A 21,177-nucleotide genomic window follows, 5' to 3' on the forward strand; every position below is an offset into this window, starting at 1 on the left:
AAGTTACTGACAGGGTAAAATTCGCAGTGACATAACGAGGCATCTGTAACTTTGACAAAAGTTCATTATAAATCATCCCCGATAGTTGCGATGTCATTCTTGTTCGGGTACTTGTACTTACATTGTAGTTACATTCTTCCTTTTTCAATAATGTCTATTGAAATTCATAACATACACGTTTCGCTGAGTTTTGTGGAACAACGTTAACATGTTCCTGTTAAAAATATATCTGAAGACTTACATGTAACGTGCAGCTCATTTAATCTGTCGAACCTAAATTTAGCAGACTCATAATAATAATGATGATGATAATAATAATAATAATAATAATAATATTATTATTATTATTATCATTACTATGAAAATTATTATTAACATTTTTTTAATTTTCTTATACTAATTATTTATTATTATTATGAAAATTAGTATTATCATTACTACGTTTAGAGATTTTCTACATATATTTTGTGTAACCATACACCTATGAAGGTATAAAATCTCAACCTCTCTGGAGAAACACAATCGGTCGCTAAAAGGTTAATATAGTTTTACCCTGTCATGGTAAGACATCTAGGCATTTACCTAGAGCATTTTATTTTCAAGGGAAATAATTGTGGTCTGACTATTATTTCAAAAATCACATTTGTGATTTTTTTACTTGCACAGCGGTACAGTTTTTGCAAGGAAGCGAAAGTTGCTGGAATTTTGTCTTCTTCTAAAAACAAGGTAAGTTGACAGTCTTTGTTGAAATATATATCTGATAGCTGACACTTAGGAGAATGTTTTGGTTTATATTCATCGTACAGATTGTTTGAAAATGAAGAGAAACAGGGGGAATTCTGTAAATTTCTTCTTATATGCAAATGAGCTGAAAATGTATTGAAATGACTAGATCAGAAGTGTATGCCTTTCCAGTAAGTTTTTCCCAACCTTTGACGATAGTTATTAAAAAGAATAGATATCAACCTCTTTGCTGATATTAGTAACTAAAATTTGTAGCCTGTGATTTGCTGTGGAAATTTGGGACTTCCTTTTTTTAAAGATATAAATAGATCTTAGCTATATTTAGACTATAGTTTATTTCAGTATAACAGCATCTACAGTGTGGCCATACCACGTGATCAAATGGGCACGGAACACGCGAAAATCGGCCTCGATTCAGGTATGTTTTTTCTTAATTTCTCAGCTTTTATAAAACCGATTTTGATGAGATAAAGCGCAAAGTACCCGGCATTGTAATAGCTATCCACGGTTAATAGAGACTTTAGAAATGTTCCTGTGGATTTTGAGATTATTTGTGAAAAGTTCTCCTAATGATTGGAAACGATAGGCACGGAACACACGCATCGAGTAAAAGCTGCTCTTCCTGATGTATTTGTCTACTTTTTCTCGGTCTTTCCACAAGAGAAGGTTGTGTTTTTCATCTTGTTACTGCATGCATAAGCGAAAAGCTTATATTTTACCGATTTGGCTCGTTTTCGAAAGTTAAACGAAAATGGTACGGAACACGTGGATTTTAATAAAGATACGGAACACATGTTTTTTTCCAGTGGAATTTCAACTGACAATCCTTTCATATTTTCGTATATAATTATCTATATCAGCATTTAAATTAAAATTATTTTCATTCTTTGACAGGTAGTTCCGTTACTGCACTAGTTGCAAGCCTGTATACACACTAGTCGACAAAGCAGAGACGGAAGAACAGAGTCAGAACCTGAAAACTGTTATGGTGAGTTTCTTGTTAGGTAAGCATTACTTTATGAGTGTTGAATAAATTAACTTTGTTTTGTAAAAATACAACAACCTTTAGGCTTGGAGCAAATGAATTAAATTTGTTACCGTAGATTACATTGATTTATTCAAGAATGATATTAATAAAGTGTCTGTTCTGTTCTATAAATCATGCGATGTTGCAAACATATCTTCCAAATGATATGCTTTTTCTTTGACGATAATTAAGCGGTGTAGTTCTTGTTCGTTTATCAAAATACTTTATTAGAAGTTGATTAAATACTGCACTGTACTACTTTCTAAATTGTATCATTAAATCGTTTTCAAAATTACAGTGAGACGGCAGCATGGAAAGAAGAATTATGCAACACGTGGATCTCTCGGCGTTCGGTCGGAAGGACCAAGGCGAAACGAGAGTAAACTATTACCAACAGTTCGGATGGGATTTGACCTCATATAAACTAGAGATAGTGAAACAGGGGATAATATTTTATTGAAGTTGCACACATAAATTACACAAGACTTAGTGTTTACTCACATTGTACAGCGTAATTATTACTATTTCAACAAGTGTTTATCTAGTAAATATTACAATTTTAACTAGTGTTTATCTGTAAAACATGCTTGACTTTTAAATGCAGTATGACATTGTACTGTTGTGGATTTGAGATTAGAGACAAACTTTACAGCAAGTGACAAACCTTTGTGGCATTTATATTGTTTACAAAATAATAAATAAGTGCCTGTCTTTTATCAGTTAATAAAACACAGGCCGGCGTTTTGATTTGAGGTAATTAGATTACACGTGCTTCCAATGACTGCATCTGTAAGACACCCAGGAACGTATTTATGCAAAGTTGAAATATTCAAAATATCAATGAATTGATCGGACTCTTTTTTTATGCGTCTCTGAAAACGTCTAACCAGTACAAATCACATCAAAACACACATTATTATGTTTTAAAGTTTTATTGATTAGTCAATTACAATTTCGTTTCCGATTTGTCTTTACAGATAAAAATGGCGGTTGTGATAAAATATTTTGTTGTTTGCGATATAAATAATACGGGCATAATGTTATAAAACATTGCAGAGCTAGACAGATCAATAAAATGATCATCATAATTTGAACTTGTTATATCTGCCCGGTGAAATCTACTTGCAATTCATATTTTTGTAATCTTCAAGCCAAAAGATATCATCTGGTCAAACACGTTTACTGGTTGTAGCCATTTATCCGGTCGTACATAATTGTTTGGTGGAAATCTGGCCAATAATATTAGAGAAGTCGTCAAAACGATGGATAAAGGGACATAACTCTGCTGAAAACCATCAAATCGGGAAGTGCTGACGATTATGCACAACTAGGCTTGGCAATGGTCACTCTTGTGAAGTATTTTGCAAAACCATCAGTTTGTGTCGGGGAAGTTGTGAGGAAAATCTCTGTGACAGACGGACGTTCTAACGAAACGGTATTTATGTGACAGCCCCATTGTTCTCTCTATTGTTCTAACAGTCACATAAAAAGAAAAAGGTCACATAAACAGAACGGAATGAATGACTTTAAAGAGAAAGTACCATTATGCAGTCACTTAACCATCATTTCGCGGGCACGGACAGACAGACAGACTAATTGGCAGACGGACAGCACTAAATCAATATGTCTCCCCTACTACATGTCGGAGACCTAACTAAGTGATATAAGCATGTCAAGCACAGGTACTTTATATTATTGTGTACTTTAATGATTGTCTGAATGCTTGAATGAATGCGATGTACTGATTTTTTTTTTATTAAGGAAGCAACATAAAATGTTTATAACAAGAATTCTGAATGTCTCTGTGAAGCTGAAATAGTCTGAATCCTTGAAAAAGAGACTTACAACTTTCAGCTTGAAAACCGAAGAAACATTATTTTATTACCTTTTCATATTCGTAAAAAATACTCTCAAATAATATTTTGCAGTTGGGTTAAACTTGGCCACGAGAAGTTGGTTTAGTTTCATGAAAAAAATAACAATTAAATGCCAATAAAACATATATATTTTTCAAAACCGGCATTGTTTACACGATTAAAATAGCTGAAAACACATAAGATCAAAAGCTCTTTTAAACAAAATGATTAAAGCTGCCTCAGGAATGTTTCATTACTTTGTGTCTTGTTAAGCCCGTTCGACAATTTTACACCTTCAACAACTAGTCGCATTTGTACCTTTTCTGATCCTGACGTTTATCCATGTGATCCATCTGATAGACTTTTGGCGATGCATTGTAGCCAGATAATTATGTTACTTGTGACAAAATTGTCCCTGTTTTCATTTCTCTTATGACATGCAAGGTCAACTTGAACAGCAAATTCTTTGCCACAGAAGTCGCAAATATGTGTTTTATATTTGCCATGAGCATGTCATCTGTAACGACTGATATTAGCTCCTGCATAGAATAACTTCTCACAACACGCATATGATGCAATTCTTCTATGTCTGCTTTAATGCTGACATATAGGGTTTCCTTACGAATAAATATTGTACCACATTCACTACAGATGTTAACTGCTTCATCAGTATTTTTTCTGAAAAACAAATACATGTTCAATACCATTTTCGAGTAAAATTCAAATTTCTTACAAATCAAAATACGTATATATTTCATAAAATCGACGTGTTCCGTACCATTTTCGTTTAACTTTAGAAAACGAGCCAAATCAGTAAAATACAAGCTTTTCGCTTATGCATGCAGTAACAAGGTGAAAAATACAACCTTCTATTATGGATATATCGAGAAAAATAGACAAATACACCAGGAAGCGCAGCTTTTACTCGATGCGTGTGTTCCGTGCCTATCGTTTCCAATCATTAGGAGAACTTTTCACGAATAATCTCAAAATCCACAGGAACATTTTCAAAATCTCTGGATAACCGTGGATAGCTATTACATTCCCGGGTACTTTGCGCTTTATCTCATCAAAATCGGTTTTGTAAAAGCTGAGTAATCAAGAAAAAAACATACCTGAATCGAGGCCGATTTTCGCGTGTTCCGTGCCCATTTGATCACGTGGTATGGCCACACTGATCTAGGGAACCCTTACATACAGTCAAATATTCTTGAAATTGCAAGGAAATATAATGCATTTTTCAAGTGCTTGCTGTTTCTTACCTTGTGCATACTTAATATAGGTCATTGTCAGTGTCAACTATCATTATACTGACATTTGAAGTTTTTTTTTTCTAAATTACCTCCCTTATATATACATTTTCCTTCAACTATTATTGATAATTACTTCCCTTTATGTTTTAGCAATAATTTCTCAGATTGCATTTAATTAACTCCCTTTATTTAACATAAAAAATTATCTTGTGTAATGAATATTTGTTTATTTTACTTTCAGTGTCTGGTACATGTAGTTGCAGTCTGTCTTTGGAAGCTGTTGAAGTAACAAGAAAGAGGCTACATTGACATCCTGGTATACTTTGTTATATATGAAGTTTATTGATGGCATTCATGATATCATTATAGAGTACCCTACATTGATTTTCTGACAGTCATGTGTTATTACATTTGAACTGGGACTGTTTCATAATCAGGTTCTTGATACTTTTTTTAATATATACTGTAACAATAGTTGCAGTTTTTTGTTTTATTTTCAATACTATTTGCAGCTTATAAATTAGAACACTTCAACTTCATGTTTATTAATAATTATAATTTTTAGCTCGACTATTCGAAGAATAGTCTAGCTATTCTACTCACCCTGGCGTCGGCGTCGGCGTCGGCGTCACACCTTGGTTAAGTTTTTGCATGCAAGTACATACAGCCATCAATTAAAGGCATATAGCTTTGAAACTTATTTTTTCTTTTTCTAGGTCAATTACCAACCTCTCTGGGTCAAGTCCCATAACTCTGACATGTATTTTGAGCAAATTATGCCCCCTTTTGGACTTAGAAAATTTTGGTTAAAGTTTTACATGCAAGTTACTATCTCCAAAACTAATGCAGATATTGATTTGAAACTTCACATGTGTCTTCGGGGTTATAAAACTAGTTGATAGCAGCAAGTCCCATAACTCTGACTTTCATTTTGGCCAAATTATGTCCCCTTTTGGACTTAGAAAATTCTAGTTAAAGTTTTGCGTGCAAGTACATACAGCTATTTCTAAAAGGCATATAGATTTGAAACTTATTTTTTCTTTTTCTAGATCAATTACCAACCTCACTGGGTCAAGGCCCATAACTCTGACATGTATTTTGAGCAAATTATGCCCCCTTTTAGACTTAGAAAATTTTGGTTAAAGTTTTACATGCAAGTTACTATCTCCAAAACTAATGCAGATATTGATTTGAAACTTCACATGTGTCTTCGGGGTTATAAATCTAGTTGATAGCAGCAAGTCCCGTAACTCTGACCTTCATTTTGGCCAAATTATGCCCCCTTTTGGACTTAGAAAATTCTGGTTAAAGTTTTGCGTGCAAGTACATACAGCTATTTCTAAAAGGCATATAGATTTGAAACTTATTTTTTCTTTTTCTAGATCAATTACCAATCTCACTGGGTCAAGTCCCATAACTCTGACATGTTTTTTGAGCAAATTATGCCCCCTTTTAGACTTAGAAAATTTTGGTTAAAGTTTTACATGCAAGTTATTATCTCCAAACTAATGCAGATATTGATTTGAAACTTCACATGTGCCTTCGGGGTTATAAAACTAGTTGATAGCAGCAAGACCCATAACTCTGACCTTCATTTTAGCTAAATTATGTCCCCTTTTGGACTTTGCAAATTCTAGTTAAAGTTTTGCGTGCAAGTACATACAGCTATTACTAAAAGGCATATAGATTTGAAACTTATTTTTTCTTTTTCTAGATCAATTACCAACCTCACTGGGTCAAGACCCATAAGTCTGACATGTATTTTGAGCAAATTATGCCCCCTTTTAGACTTAGAAAATTCTGGTTAAAGTTTTACATGCAAGTTTCTATCTCCAAAACTAATACAGATATTGAATTGAAACTTCACATGTGCCTTCGGGGTTATAAAACTAGTTGATAGCAGCAAGTCCCATAACTGATATGCATTTTGGTCAAATTATTCCCCCTTTTGAACTTAAAACTCTTTTGATATTTAACCTTTTTGGGTAATATTTTCCTGCTTCTGGGACAATATTTCGAATAGTCGAGCTTGGCTGTCTTACGGACAGCTCTTGTTTTAAACATAAAATGAGTTAGGAGATATTTTATTAATTTCATTATATTTACATTAATATATGTAAAAAGTCTATATTAAATGTATGGGTCATCTTTTGTACAAAAATAAAGGGAAAAAAATTGTATAATTTTCATTTTCAGTTTTGGTAGGGAGAAGTTTGAGTATGTACAGTTGTTTGACCTGTCTTACCATATGGCAGTCCCAGAAGATGTTACCATTATGAATAAATGCAGGGGGTATTATGCTTTTGTATGTTAAACAAAGGTCTCAAAGCATTTATATGCTGTATGACTAGATACTTGCTTCTGAAATAATTGTACAAGACAGCTTTAAGACTGACATTCCTGACAAGATGTGAACCTTCTGGACTTTATGTCCGCCTGGCATAAGCATTTCTTTCCTGTAGCTTTGTGTATCCCTCAATTTACTGAGTACATATCTCCATTAAAGATAATGCTAATAGATATGCTTTAGTAATAAATGTGTGATAGCTTTGTAATGTAAACACTTTAAAAATAGAATGAAAATGTACTTTGATAACAAACATTGAAATAAAAATTTATCAGTATATTGTATCAGTCAGTAAAAACATGAAGTACATTTGTATCTTTATATCAAGAAAATTAAAATAATTATATTCAAATGCTTTGACACTGATTTTATGTTGGTTGCCTAGAAAGTGTGTGAATTAATGTTTTACAATATTTCAGAACTTGAAGACAATGGTTAGTGCAGAAGGGACATAAAAGTAATGTGAAAGTAACAGATATAAAAGATATAAATAAGGTAGATTATTGTGATAAAAAGACATGGCCAGTGCTGCACATCACAAAGGCAACATTCAAATTTAATTTTGTCCCTTATGAGTTCTGTAAAGCTGATTTTGCAATATATATGAACTGATTAGAATAATATTTTTTACTGTGACCTTTTTTTTCACATGATTTTGTCAAGACTGGCAATTTGTTCATTGGAATAAAATAGTTTAAGTCGACATTGTATCACATAAAAATATGTCTGCATAGTTGCCTAACATTAAATGTCAAATTGTAAACAAGGAAATTCTAAATTTGGAGAATCTGTTGTTGTTTTTCTCCATTTAGCACAGTTGAAGGAGATGGAGTTTGAAGCAATTAATACAGTACAACCTGGCCAGAGTAGCTCACTCTGAAGCAAAAACCTCTCAATAACAACATCATAAGAATTTCCCTAAGCTGAAATATAACTATCAAATATACCTCTCCAAAACAACAACCTCAACATAACTAAAAATATTTGTATATCCCACAGGGTGTTGCTCTACAGAAGTTGCACTGTACTTATAATATCTATTGTTAATGCTTTAAGAAAAACAACACTTTCAACAAGGGGAAAAGTGAACATCTATTACTCATAAGGTGAAGTTTTGGCAGTTCTCAAGTTCATTGTTTTTGCATGTTATATAAAACACTTTAGGTAGTATCATTATTACGTCATATACTAATCAGAGGTTGTAGGTTGTTGTTGGAGCTTTTAGGTGAGATCATAGGTGAACATCATCAGATTTATCTTTTTATTGTTTTCACTATTCTACTGAATATGTACATTGAATGTTATAAAATATGCAATCTTTTCAGACAGTCCTATTATATAACTTGTCATTTAGTGAATCTAAGTATATGTTAAATCAAAATAAAGCAACAAGCCAAGTAGGAACACAATCTTGCTGCTTAAGACAGGTGATTCTCCTTAGACAAGTTGAAATTAGACAAAATGTCAATTTGTAGAGTTACCTGACTTGCTGCTTGATAATATATTTCAAAGAATATCTGCAAATGTCAAAAATGATGTTATAATTGTTTTACAAACTGCTATGTTTATTCTCTTTATGTAATAAAGTTTTACTTTTGAATTTCCAGAAGTGCTACAAGTGTGTTGTCATGTGAATAGGACTTTACCCCAACTGTGCTGCATGATATATATTCAAGAGTGAGACAGCCATGCACCATCTGTAAACTGAGATGGACCCACACATGAAATATGTTGACTTTTCTATGTATTATCATCTGTACAGAATGTTTTTATGACAAGACTGTATACATATATTGTTAAATCATTTTTTATTTCCATTATGGCATGCATGTAAGAAGAAAGCAATAATTAAACAATTGCATTCATAGAAATGTTAAAATGTGATCAATCTAATTTAAAGAATAACCTTTAATTGGACTTTTCAAAGTTTCATATTATTTTTGGTGGAGATTGACCCAGTCATTCAGCAACTTATACTGTCTGTGAGTCATTTCTTATATGTTATAGTTTTCTTAATAATGCATAAAATATCAAAATAATGGTTAGATGAACTCATTCTTCACTTGTACATTAATGTTAAAGCAGTTCAACATTTTACCATAACTTAATTAATATTCTATTAACCAGATTTGTCACATATTTTCATATAAACATTTGTATAATACAGTCTAATCTAATTTAGAAATGATGTTCCACAATTTTTTAGTTATACTTTATTTTGTTTTGATGTCTCAACATATAATTACTAACATCAACAAAACTTAGATATTTTACAATTTGGTTGGTATAAATGGTTGTTTTGTTGATATGTTTTATTTATTTCCATCCAGGGGAATAAAGAAATATACATTTTAAAATATCTCATCATTCCAGATAAGTACACTACATATTCAAGATAAAAGAAATAAGAAAAATTATGTTGGTGGAATTTTATTTAAAAAAAATGATATACAGTCTTTGCAGTATTTACTTCTTTAGATATGTTGGATTGAAATTGGAATAACAACATACTTTAAATTTTTGCAGTCATAAGTTAATATGGGAATTATTAACTTGAAATAGATTTTATCTCGCCGTTATGCCATCTGCGCTTTAATATTTTTCAACATTGACATTGGCAGCAAGGCTAAACATTATTTCTTATGTATACCTTGCATTCATGTGTGATAAATGATTTTACGGTATTCTTTAAATGATATATGCTTTTCATCTTACCATGGATTAAAAAAATATATATTTATTTGTCTGAAAATTAAGGTAAAAATACTGACTGATTAAATTGCAATATAAGAAAGCTTATATGAGATAAAGGGAGGTAATTCCATAAAAAATATGTAGAATGTAGATGATAAAATATTGTGAAGTTAATAGTCTTCATTTCTTTGATGAGCTAATTAATTGTTTTACATGTTGGTTTATTAACTACAAGTATGACCTAACATGTGTATTTGTCCTGAAGGAAAATAAAAAGGTTGTTAGATGTCCTTCCTGGATTTGTTTACATTCCATGTCTGAATGAACAGGTGAAACAGACTTTAATGAGGGTATAGTAGACGCAACTTGACCGCGATGGTTGACCTTACGCTGATTATTCATATCGGTTATTTCATTATAGAAATCAAGGGTGCTTAGGGTAGCCGTGTATATTTATATGGAATTAGTTTGTATACATGCAGTGCAGTATCAAAGTACTAATAAGCTTTGATAATGTGGCAGTTGAGTCTAATAATTCCAGGGGTGTTCAAAGATAATCCGTCATAAGGCGTCATACATCTATTGTAAAGCAAATATTGGATTTACCTGTATTGGAAAATAAACAGTATCGATTGTATTGAGGTCAACTGCCACATTATTAAAGTTTATTAGTATATATACTTACGTTTGATCAGTTAAAACTTTCCAATACACTAATTTATATTTACACAAAATTATATTTCCTTTTTCTCGTGAAGCTCGTTTTACGTACACACCTATTCAATAATAGGTTGTGCCTCATTATGTATTATAATGCAAAGGTCAACCATCGGGGTCAAGTTGCGTCCACTTAGCAATATATATTTGGAGTCTAAATGTTAAAAAATCCGATTTTAATTTTTAAGTTACAGTGTCTAAGACATCACCTAGAGTAGGACTCGTCTTAAATTTGAACCTAGTTAAAACACGTTTCACGAAACAGTTTTATGCATAGTGATATCATAAGTGACGAGTTCAAAATTTTTAATAAGCATGCTTCGTGATACGGTTCATCGAACATTAAGCGTAGAACTTGTCATGTGGCGGACTGTTCGCTTGAGAAGCCACTGACAAAATATAATTATGTAATAGGTTAACTTGAATTACAAACAATTTACAAATATATTATATAAATAAACAGTTTTACAAAACTAATATTAATGGCGTTTTTTCACATTTTTTTCTTATCAGTTTAATGTGTATCGTATACAAGGTAAATATCGATGTCATTCCATTCTGTACACGAACACGCTGCAGTCTGGAAAATGTGAACATTGCTTATTTCTAAATCTGCGCCAAAATACAATGTACAAAGATTGCAAGATATGCAGAGCGGTAGGGTCCTTGGAAGAAACAGACGGCTGTCGAAGTTGAAGCATAGCTTGGAAATAAAGTTTTGTGTATTGACCTTACAAACAAGCTTTTACGAAATAAACCTAACAAATATGGTTTGCTTGATGTAAAAGCTAGTCAGAGTCTCGTTTATAATGCTAATATTCAACATAACTAAGCTTGAAAGATCTACGAAGAACATATAGTGGTACTTCACCGACCAGAACAACTTTCATTTAGAAAGGGTTTCATCAGATTTATATTTTGCAAAAGCTGGTTCTCAGCTTTCTGATGCATTTGCAAGTTTCCGGTCCCTTTTCGTATCCGTTTGCTATTTCGACTTTCTACGGATGTTAAAGAAAACCTTGTATTTGAAAGAGTTACATTTATAACCAAAGAATGCCGAAACAGCAAAGGAGAATGCATACTCGCACGGATATCGCCGATTAAGTGAGTTATATTGTCTTAAGCTGGAAGATAACTCTTAGGTTGTTCAAACCCTTAAGGTAGTTATGCACGTTTGAGTAGAATTTTTTCTACAATGTAGATTTTGATTAAACTCTGATTTTTTGAAACTTCAGAATATACTAAGAAAATTCAGCAAATAAAAATGGTAGGGTCGTGTACTTGATTTTTTGCTAGCTTGATTTGAAAAATTGGGACCTCATACAATTTTTCATAATGGAAGTCTATGGGAAAATCACAACTTTCATAACATTTTTGCGAATAGAAATTTTTCTACAATGTAGATTTTAATGAAACTTCTCATAGTCGTAATTAAACATATGGCCTGTAATGTAGTGAAATAAAATGTATAGGTCCGCGTGCTTATTTTTGAGATATTTGACCATGATGAAAGCGAACCGCACATTTCAAACTAATTCAAAGACATTATTTTGAATTATTTAACGGGGCAGATGTTTTAATATCATATTTTAACTTATGAAAGATAGTAACTGTTACAGTGCCATTGCAATAAATTTACTCACGGGTTGCCATTAACTCATAAAATGATTTTCGTATCCGTAGGCCAAATCCAGGCTTTATTCTACGTTTTTCCGATAAATGACGTTACGACATCACTTCCGGTTTATCAAACGTGCAGAACTACCTTTAACGTGTGCCTACATTCATAAAGGGAGTGTATTCATTGAAACATTTTATACGTCTTTGCAAGCCAGTTTACATAGATGAAATACATGGCCCTAAATGTAAATACATACACAAAGATACAGAAGAGAAAAAGGAAATGGGTAAGAAAAATGTTCCGACAACAGTAAATTAAGCCCTAGTCTTAAAAAGAAATTGGAGAGGAAAAAACTTGGTGACCAAAAATGGTTTACATATAAAACAGCTAATGGTTTCTGTGGTCATTCATAGATCGATTTTATTAAAATTACGCAAGTACAAGGAGAACTTTTACAGGCGGATGTACTAAGGTATTCTCCCCATTTTTTACTAGCTCTAGTTTTGTGTTTGAGCTATAACTTTCCAGCTGAAATTGTCATTTATCAACAGGGTTTCAGTGCAATAAATTTTCGCGGGGTTGATGCAAAAATATACCAAGTGCTGATAACTAAAGAAGGTTACGGTACCTTTTCCATTAACCCCGCGAAATAGAGTAATAAAATAAAAGTTATAAATTGTTTAGCACAGTCAATCTGATTTTACACGATTTGTTAGCTTAATAAATAATTTTCGTAAATAAATGACTAGTCCTGAAACAAACATAATAAATAAGGTCAAGTCTAACAGACAGAACTGTGTTTCACTTTGCTAAAATATTACAGAACAACAATATGCTGATGAGGTGAACAAAGTAATTAACATTTCTAAAAAATATGAAAGTTCCATCGAAAATGATAACAAAACATTCAAAGTTATTCAAATCAGTTTTAGTTGAGAACTTCGCAATGTTTGACCGGTATAATAGTGAACAAAGTCACCAAAGGCAAACTTAATGGATAAAACAGTCCGGCGTTGCGAAATTTTCTGGAGTAGTAAATATAAAAAATGGACTTAACATGTAAACAATATGATTAGTATTTCTAAGAAGTATTTTAATTTTCTACCCTAAACAATATCAGATAAAATAAACGCATAGAGCTGATCTGCACTCTATCCTTGTGTGACATCAAGTTTCACAAGTTTTTTTTTCAAATAAAAATACATTTTTATCGCTATATTACATGAAGTCCTGCTTCCACTTCTTTGAAACTATATGTACCTTTTATTTGTTTCTTTTTTACAAAAGCAGACCAAATATAACTAATGACACGCACGCTACTGTATTAATGAACAAATCAATAGTTAAATTATTGACATAACATGCACAATATAACGATATAAGCTATATTTATCTTTTGTTTGTGTGTAACATGCATTCGGTGATATATCTAACCGATTTAAATTTTCGGAAAATGCCCTGTTTCGGTTTTAACAATAATTGTAAGATAATATAAATACATATCAATATCATACTTAATATCGATATATAACACAAGGATTTTATGCGGTAGAATAAAACGTAAGTGTGGTTTCTAATTATATAGTTAATAAACATCATTTTCATAATGGCCAGGCCCCATGTTCACAAAACATTTTAAATCTCAGCTGAGTCTGATAATGAACCTTATCAGTCATTTATGTCTAAATAGCATGTTTAAAGCTAAATTTTAAGTTAATAACTACTTTCAAGTAGCTATTTAGTATTTACGACCCGTCTCACTTGGAATTTAACCTTGAAATTTTAGTTTAATTGATATTTAAATTTCAAACTCAAACTCAGCTAAGACCAAAAATGTTTTGTGAACACGGGGCCTGCTAACAGATCCGACGCGGACTTCCGACTCACTGCTTTACTGAAATATTAAATGGTTTAAATAAACTAATTTCAGTAACATAATACTTGCCTAGAAATGATTCATTTTAGCTGCGTCGTGAAAAAAGGCTGTATATGATCGGGCAAAACGTGACTATTGCTGTATTTCCAAGATTACAGCACGTTCTATAACGTGCATGTTTGTATAATAATAAGAGGGTCATTTTGAAAATAATGACAATCGTGTTGAAATGCGGTACACAGTCTGTGGTAGTTTATACCCTCAAAGTATTCGCCCTTCTAAGCACTTCCACACTTGAAAAATCCAAGAAGTAAACGCTGCAGAGTACAAACACTTCTTAAACCTACGTGCCCGTTGAGAATCCCACGAGTTCTCCCCGTTGACATGCTGAGGAAAGATTCTATCTAGGGCACCGTGTACCTTGGTCTTCATCAATCAGACGTTTTACAGCAGTAATATTCTTTGACGTCACTGCTGTTTTGGGGCTCTCAGGACGAGCTCTGTCTTTAAAGACTGCCTTACTATTTCCAATTTTACGTTCTTGCCTGTAAACAGTATTCTCTGATACTGCAGTCTTCACCTATGAAATATGCAGATTACTGAGTATCTGCCTTACAGATATTTTTGAAGAAAATGATACTTTAATCTACACTCTTATTTTAGTTTTTTTTTTCTTCATGCTTAGTGTGTATGACTACTAAATATCTCTGACATGTTACGACACTTTTCAATAAATATTTACAGAACTACAAAGGAGTCATTCATGAATCACGTGTAAAACACGAGCTACTTGCATGTCAAACTTCTACTGAAGCGCGCAGTTGTCATTATATTTAGAATGGCCCCCGTACATTATTCAAGCTGCATGAATACGGTCAAATCAGTCGTGATGCACAAGAGAAATGGAATCACGATAATGTTTTGATAATACTTAAAATCAAAGAAATCGCTTTGTCTAAAATATATACTATTTCGAAGTTCAGATGTCTCATTTACTTATTTCCCTAGGTCACTTGGCTAAAAGATGGAAAGGTCAATATGCCAGCTGAGTTTTACTCGTATAAAATTACGTTGCTGCGTATGGCATTAAATGCATCTTTCCCATTGTAACAAAAACAAATCTTAGTATTAACGTACTTATGTCATTTAATGGAAGTCAGTCTGACTAAAACTGAATAAAGTAGTACAAAAAACATTTAAAGTTACGTTGTCCACGGTGAAAATATATAAACCTTATACTTTATTTCTTATAAAATTGATAGTAATATTAGTTTGAAATATTTTTATTATTCAGTTCCCCTTAATTACGAACGACACTTTTGAATGAATAAAGTAAATAAATTCAATTTGGTTTGTATATAGACAGCTAAAAGATTAAATTAAGAGTAGAATTTAATATACTTGTATAAAAATTAAAAATTCCTTCTGCCTTGTATGACCCATGTGTTTACATTTCTAGGTAAAACGAGGAGCATACCAGGATTCGTTACGATTGGTTACGTGCATGGATCGCATCTTATATGAAATACGTGCATTTTGCTTGACGTTTTCGGCTTATGTAATTCAATATTATGTACTGTATAACCTATTTCATAAAACAGACCCACCTATCTTAAAGTTAACTTTATTTTAAAAGAAAGAATACTGTAATGCACGGCTTGGCTCAATCCAACAAAGACGATAAAAGTAATATGTAAAAATTGTACAAATTTTTTTCTGAGAGCGAATGGAGAGCAAGCTTTCTAAAATACCTAATTTTCATTTTTCGGTATTGTAAATGTCATGACATCCTCGGGTCATCCATACCGCTCTGAAGAAGCAAAGTACTGAGATAAATGCAAACTTAAAAACACCTTTCATTATCATTCTCTTTCTATTCAAGAAGAAGACGTTTTCCATCAGTACGGAAAAAACTGTTCAGTGAAAAAAAAGAATTTTAAGACCGATATCATAGCTTCAGTTGTCAGTGGTTATATATTTTAAGTGTTACAAACAAGCAATCCATTGATTTTGTGATGAGAGCATAATCATATCAAACGAACATTAGTTAAAGTCTACTGTATTAAATCTATGACGTTAATAAACATTTAATAGATATATTGCCAGACTGTAGCAAAAGACTGATACAGAGGAGAAATGAATATTAATAGAAGTGCAGTTTTAAACTTAAAGATACAGAAATATGTCAGAATACACAATCTACCTGTAAAAAGTAATTTATCTTACGTCCTCTAAACCAACGCTTTTCTGACATTTGAATCCTACATGGTCGAGTGGTTAAGGTCACTGACTTCAAATCACTTGCCCCTCAACGATGTTGTTTTGAGCCTCACTGGGGACGTTAAATTCTTCACGTGAGGAAGCCATCCAACTGGCTAACGGAAGATCTGTGGTGCCCGCCTGTGATAAAATATCGCACAGAATGGTCCTTGGTCTTCCTACACCATCAAAGCTGTAAAGTCGCAGTTGGACTTATAATTGGGTAGGTGAAACGTTAAACCAAACAAGAACAAAAACAAAATTATTATTCTTATGAGGTATTAAGGGTTTCTTGCATTTGCAAATGTACAATTATTTGTTCGTGTTCTTGCCTTGGAAAATGTCATTGGAATAATTCTATTCATTCCGAATCGATTAGAGATGTACATAAAATTTTACGAGGGTGTCCATTCTGTTTCAGGAATTGCTGAAAAATGGCAGCAGGCATTCCTTATACTCACCTGTACAGAGTATTACGACCAGCAGAAGATCCAAAAGTTGGTATAACTGCAAAATCACCATCAAGTTCTGTTAGCGTGAGTTCTCACGTTGGTTGTGGAGGACTAAGCACGCAGTATATATCAACTTGCGCTACTGAAAGTTCGGCAAGGCGGTTTGCCAATCTTGGAATCATGCATCATGATCAATCATGTCCAAAGAAAATTATAACCATCGACGTGGAAAAATTAAAGCTAGCAAACCCGGGAGTAAGGATCATAAATCTGACAGATTTTAATGAATTGAACACTTACATTCCAGTGGATGAGAGTACAGCAAGGCACTGGGCTGTGGACTGGGATGAAGTTCTAATAGTTGGCACCATACCCCCGGCATGTATTACGAAAGTCGAAGAAATCTGACAAAAGTTAGTTATTGTTGTAGAAATGTAGCTATTTATAAAATATACAAGAAAGTAAATGAAATACGTAGCGAAAATGAGATATCAGGAGATAAACATTACTTAACAGAACACTTTCGAGCGATGATATACTTGAAATAATAGCTGTTATTAAGGAATTCATTTTTTTTCACTTAAGTTGATTGCATTACCTTTAAGTTAGTTAGCGATTTTCATGAATGTAGTGATTCCTAATTTTGTACTTTTCAAGTAGTCTTATACATGTACTGAGCTTTCAATATCTGACCCTATCAATTCAATAATGGGAAATGCTTATGATTTGTTTCATTATTTAATCATTTCTCTTTTGTAATATATTATAAATGTAGAATTTATAAGGAACATTTTAATACAATTGTCAGTACTTTAATCATATATACACGTATTGTTCTTTACGTAACTATAACCTTAAACCTCCACACTAATGCATGTGAAATAACTTTACCCGATGAAATTATTTAATGATAACGCTGATTATTCGCAAAAGCATTACCATTTCAAAAACCAATTCACTATCTTTTATGTTTTTCGAGTAGACTTTTTTTGAGATAAGCTGCGATAGATATTTATGACTCATATTTAGCTGATTATCGTCAATCGTTCTATTATAATATAAGGTTATTTAACAGCTGAATTGTTTGACGGGTACGAAGCATTTGTTACCCATATTTAGACAATGCATAGAATACCTAGTCCAAATATGGATTATTACTGCTGTGTACGAGTACAATAGAATTCAGTACTGTACCCGACATTGTTGAATTACCTCCATATTTTATACAATGATAAAAACTGAAATGACGGGAAAATGAATATTCACAATTTTTTGATTGACGAGTGGAAACATTCCAAACATTTTAAAGGTCCAATACTAAAGAAAGTGAACATTTTAATTTCTTTTAAAAAGCACAGAAACTATTTCATTTTATTGGAAAATGAAAGTTGGTATGTAGAAATTCGAAATAAATCGCAGTATATGTACAATTATTTTTCTATGAAGTATGAAGAAAGTTAAAAAGACCTGGGGGGTCATTCTGTCGATTCATTGAAATTTCAACATAATACACATACATTTCTTTGAGTTCCAAAGACCTTCTGCAAATTTTGACCTGCCAATCTTCATTATTTAGTGTCTTGCAGAAGTCCATGCACTGGCTATGAAAAAAAATTGCCAACTCACTTTCCCTTAGTAATGGACCTTTAAGGAGAGAGTTTCAAATAAGCTTTCAGCTTCCTACTCAATCCTGTATGCCTTTTTGATATATGTACATGTTGTAAATGAATTGTGATTAATACAATATTGTTTAAACCAAACATTTTAAGTTCAAGTTTTTTTCTCATAAGACGTATATCAATATAAGGTGATTGTGCTATCATGCAGGTTTTTCACATGCAATACACCTAAAATGTAATTCGTGTATTAACTCCAAATAAGCCTATTTCAACCACGATGTTTTCAACCGTTAGCCTAGATCTAATATTTTTACTGACAGCACCAAGATATTCAAAAGCAACGTTTCATCTAACGTTGAGCCGTTATAATCCTATTATTTTACTATCTCAAAAGCAAAATACAATGAAAAAATAGTATTCAAATTAAATATGATTAAATAAAATGGTATAAAAAATTATGCAGTACAACAAACGGTGCCGGTTAATAAGCAACATTGCACCCATTCACAACAATGTCAGGTAATAAAGATTGTGTGAAATTATGTTACAAAAAATAGATTGAAAATTTCAAAACTTCCGACCTTTTACTTCACATTTCAGTTTAAATCCACAAAACAACATATTAAGCAACGTTACCATAATGGTTTTCACGTAAAAACACTACTAGTGACTTGTAAAAAACAAAGATGATCTGCAGTATTTTGAGTAAGCGTCAATTTATTGCAGTATATTTATTAACTGTAGTAAGTACATATGTAACTTAGTAACACACGTGAAAATATGCTGATTAACATGCTCTTGTATCCATGTATAATTCCATAAATTTGGGAAAACCATGTATAAATCAACAAAATCCAATAATGACGTACATGTACTCATTCTAACGTGGGCTGTTACTGACTTTAGAAATTTACCTTAATGATGTCAGTGGTGTTTTACAAGGTTTAATAAACGGTTTTATTAACAACGTTTCAGATGTGAAAACTACGACGTCGTTCAATATAATAGGTTGAAACAGCGAAATTTACGAACATGTCTATCAAGCATTCGTCTTGTCTGCTTGGCAAGTAATTTCATTGACGTCAATATCTATATGCATAAAACTATAAGAAGCATGTAAAATACAATCAAGACTTCCAATCAACTCGGCGCTGGACCGCTAAAATGAGCCGTTATGGTTTGGGTGTCGAAACGGGAGTCGTTTGTAGCTTCCTGTCAAAGCATCTGAAAATATATTGACACAACGGCAGGGTTACATGTTTTGTGGAACAATGTTTAAGGCCTGATCATCTACTACAACATTCTTACATCACATTTCCGTATCTAAAACATACAACAAACATTTTGGTACTATATTTAATACCGGTATATATATAGAAATAAAACAATTTTGGCCATTCATAAAAACGTAGTTATTGTTTTGGAAAAAATAGGATTACATTTTAAAACGAGGGAGAGGAGGAATTGTATGATTATCCGCAATTTCTGGTTTTCAGCGTTTTAAATTATTGAAAACTGACTCGTAAGAATAAAATCATATACTGACAAAATGTTCTAACCCAACACAGTTTTACGAATATCTTTTCATTTACTTTATTCACATTTCTGAAATTTTTAACACACTTAGAAACAATCTATTGGTAATGAAAATTTGAAATGGCAGCAAACATATGATTTTATTATAATTTTGATACCTCAACCCATTTCTAAAATGTCATGAAATACGCATTGATATATAAATTGCATTCATACAAGTAACTCGCCGATTTCAGCCATGAATAATGATTATTCAATATAATATTCACACATGAACTGCTGCATTCTGACACAGTTAGGGTAAAATATTTCGAATGTGAAGTAACTCGTACAAAGTTTGCTTTTCTAAAACGATTGATAATAGATGATCTGGGTATGTCTGACAAGTATTTGTTACGGGATTTCACGTTTTTTGTTATTTGTCAGAGATACTTTTTACATCAGATTTTGAGTATTTGAACTTTTTCCCTAAGATTTAGCATCCAACAGTGTATGGAAGTAGATTTGAGAGCGCGAATCTGTAATAAGTGGACAAAAAGATGAAGTTAATTCGTTTTCTCAAAACTATGCCCATAAAAATTAATTGTCTTTCTTTACTAGCTTTCTGAACGTTTTATGATATGTTCTTGTGCTTAAATTATACGTTTATAAAATTCGATACAATCATGTGTTTTGTAAGTTTTTAAAATGAGTACATTGTAGAACGGATTAAATTGGTTTTATTAGAAACCGAGTCTTCTATTATTTTGCTTGGTTGCATTCTGTGCTTCCAAAGGATCTTCTTATTGATTTTATTGACATTTTAGTAAAATATTACACTTGTCTGTAATTTTGCCACACTTTAGAAATATACCTCAGGAAATGCGCTAGATATCGGCAAAAGAAAACAAACAACAAGAACAACATCAACAACATCAACAAAATGTTGCGTCGAGAGATTCAAGTGTAGGTGCGAAATGTGCGAAATAATTTACTTGTTATCTTATTACTGAATTAATGAATGTATCCGGTTACATACTCCCAACTACTTAGACGATAAAAGTATCACAGTAACATATCCGCCTCTAAATGACAACATTAATGACGCGTATTAAATAAACATAATTTTCATACCTCGCCACGTATTTGTAAATTAAACACATTTTTTTCTATTGTATGCCACAAAATTTCCGCTTC

At 32.3% G+C, this 21,177-nt stretch overlaps 2 long non-coding RNA genes across 4 annotated transcripts; both read left to right on the forward strand.

The window, feature by feature from the left end:
• The first annotated feature begins 285 nt into the window (after window positions 1-285).
• LOC128556905 (uncharacterized) lies at window positions 286-10,977 on the forward strand. 3 transcript variants are annotated; one of them, XR_008370890.1, is made up of 5 exons: window positions 286-726; window positions 5,122-5,317; window positions 7,077-7,172; window positions 7,647-7,722; window positions 8,835-10,977. It is a non-coding gene; the product is annotated as an uncharacterized LOC128556905 (long non-coding RNA). The 3 variants fall into 3 exon arrangements; XR_008370889.1 differs by having other exon boundaries at window positions 295-726; window positions 5,122-5,196; XR_008370888.1 differs by lacking the exons at window positions 5,122-5,317; window positions 7,077-7,172; window positions 7,647-7,722; window positions 8,835-10,977 and adding exons at window positions 1,087-1,162; window positions 1,639-1,748; window positions 2,070-2,859 and having other exon boundaries at window positions 364-726.
• A 2,681-nt stretch (window positions 10,978-13,658) lies between these two features.
• Window positions 13,659-20,730, forward strand: LOC128556904 (uncharacterized). Its single transcript, XR_008370887.1, has 2 exons — window positions 13,659-13,819; window positions 16,816-20,730. It is a non-coding gene; the product is annotated as an uncharacterized LOC128556904 (long non-coding RNA).
• The last annotated feature ends 447 nt before the right edge of the window (window positions 20,731-21,177 follow it).

This window comes from Mercenaria mercenaria, chromosome 5, assembly GCF_021730395.1.
Source record: "Mercenaria mercenaria strain notata chromosome 5, MADL_Memer_1, whole genome shotgun sequence".
Lineage (NCBI taxonomy): Eukaryota > Metazoa > Mollusca > Bivalvia > Venerida > Veneridae > Mercenaria > Mercenaria mercenaria.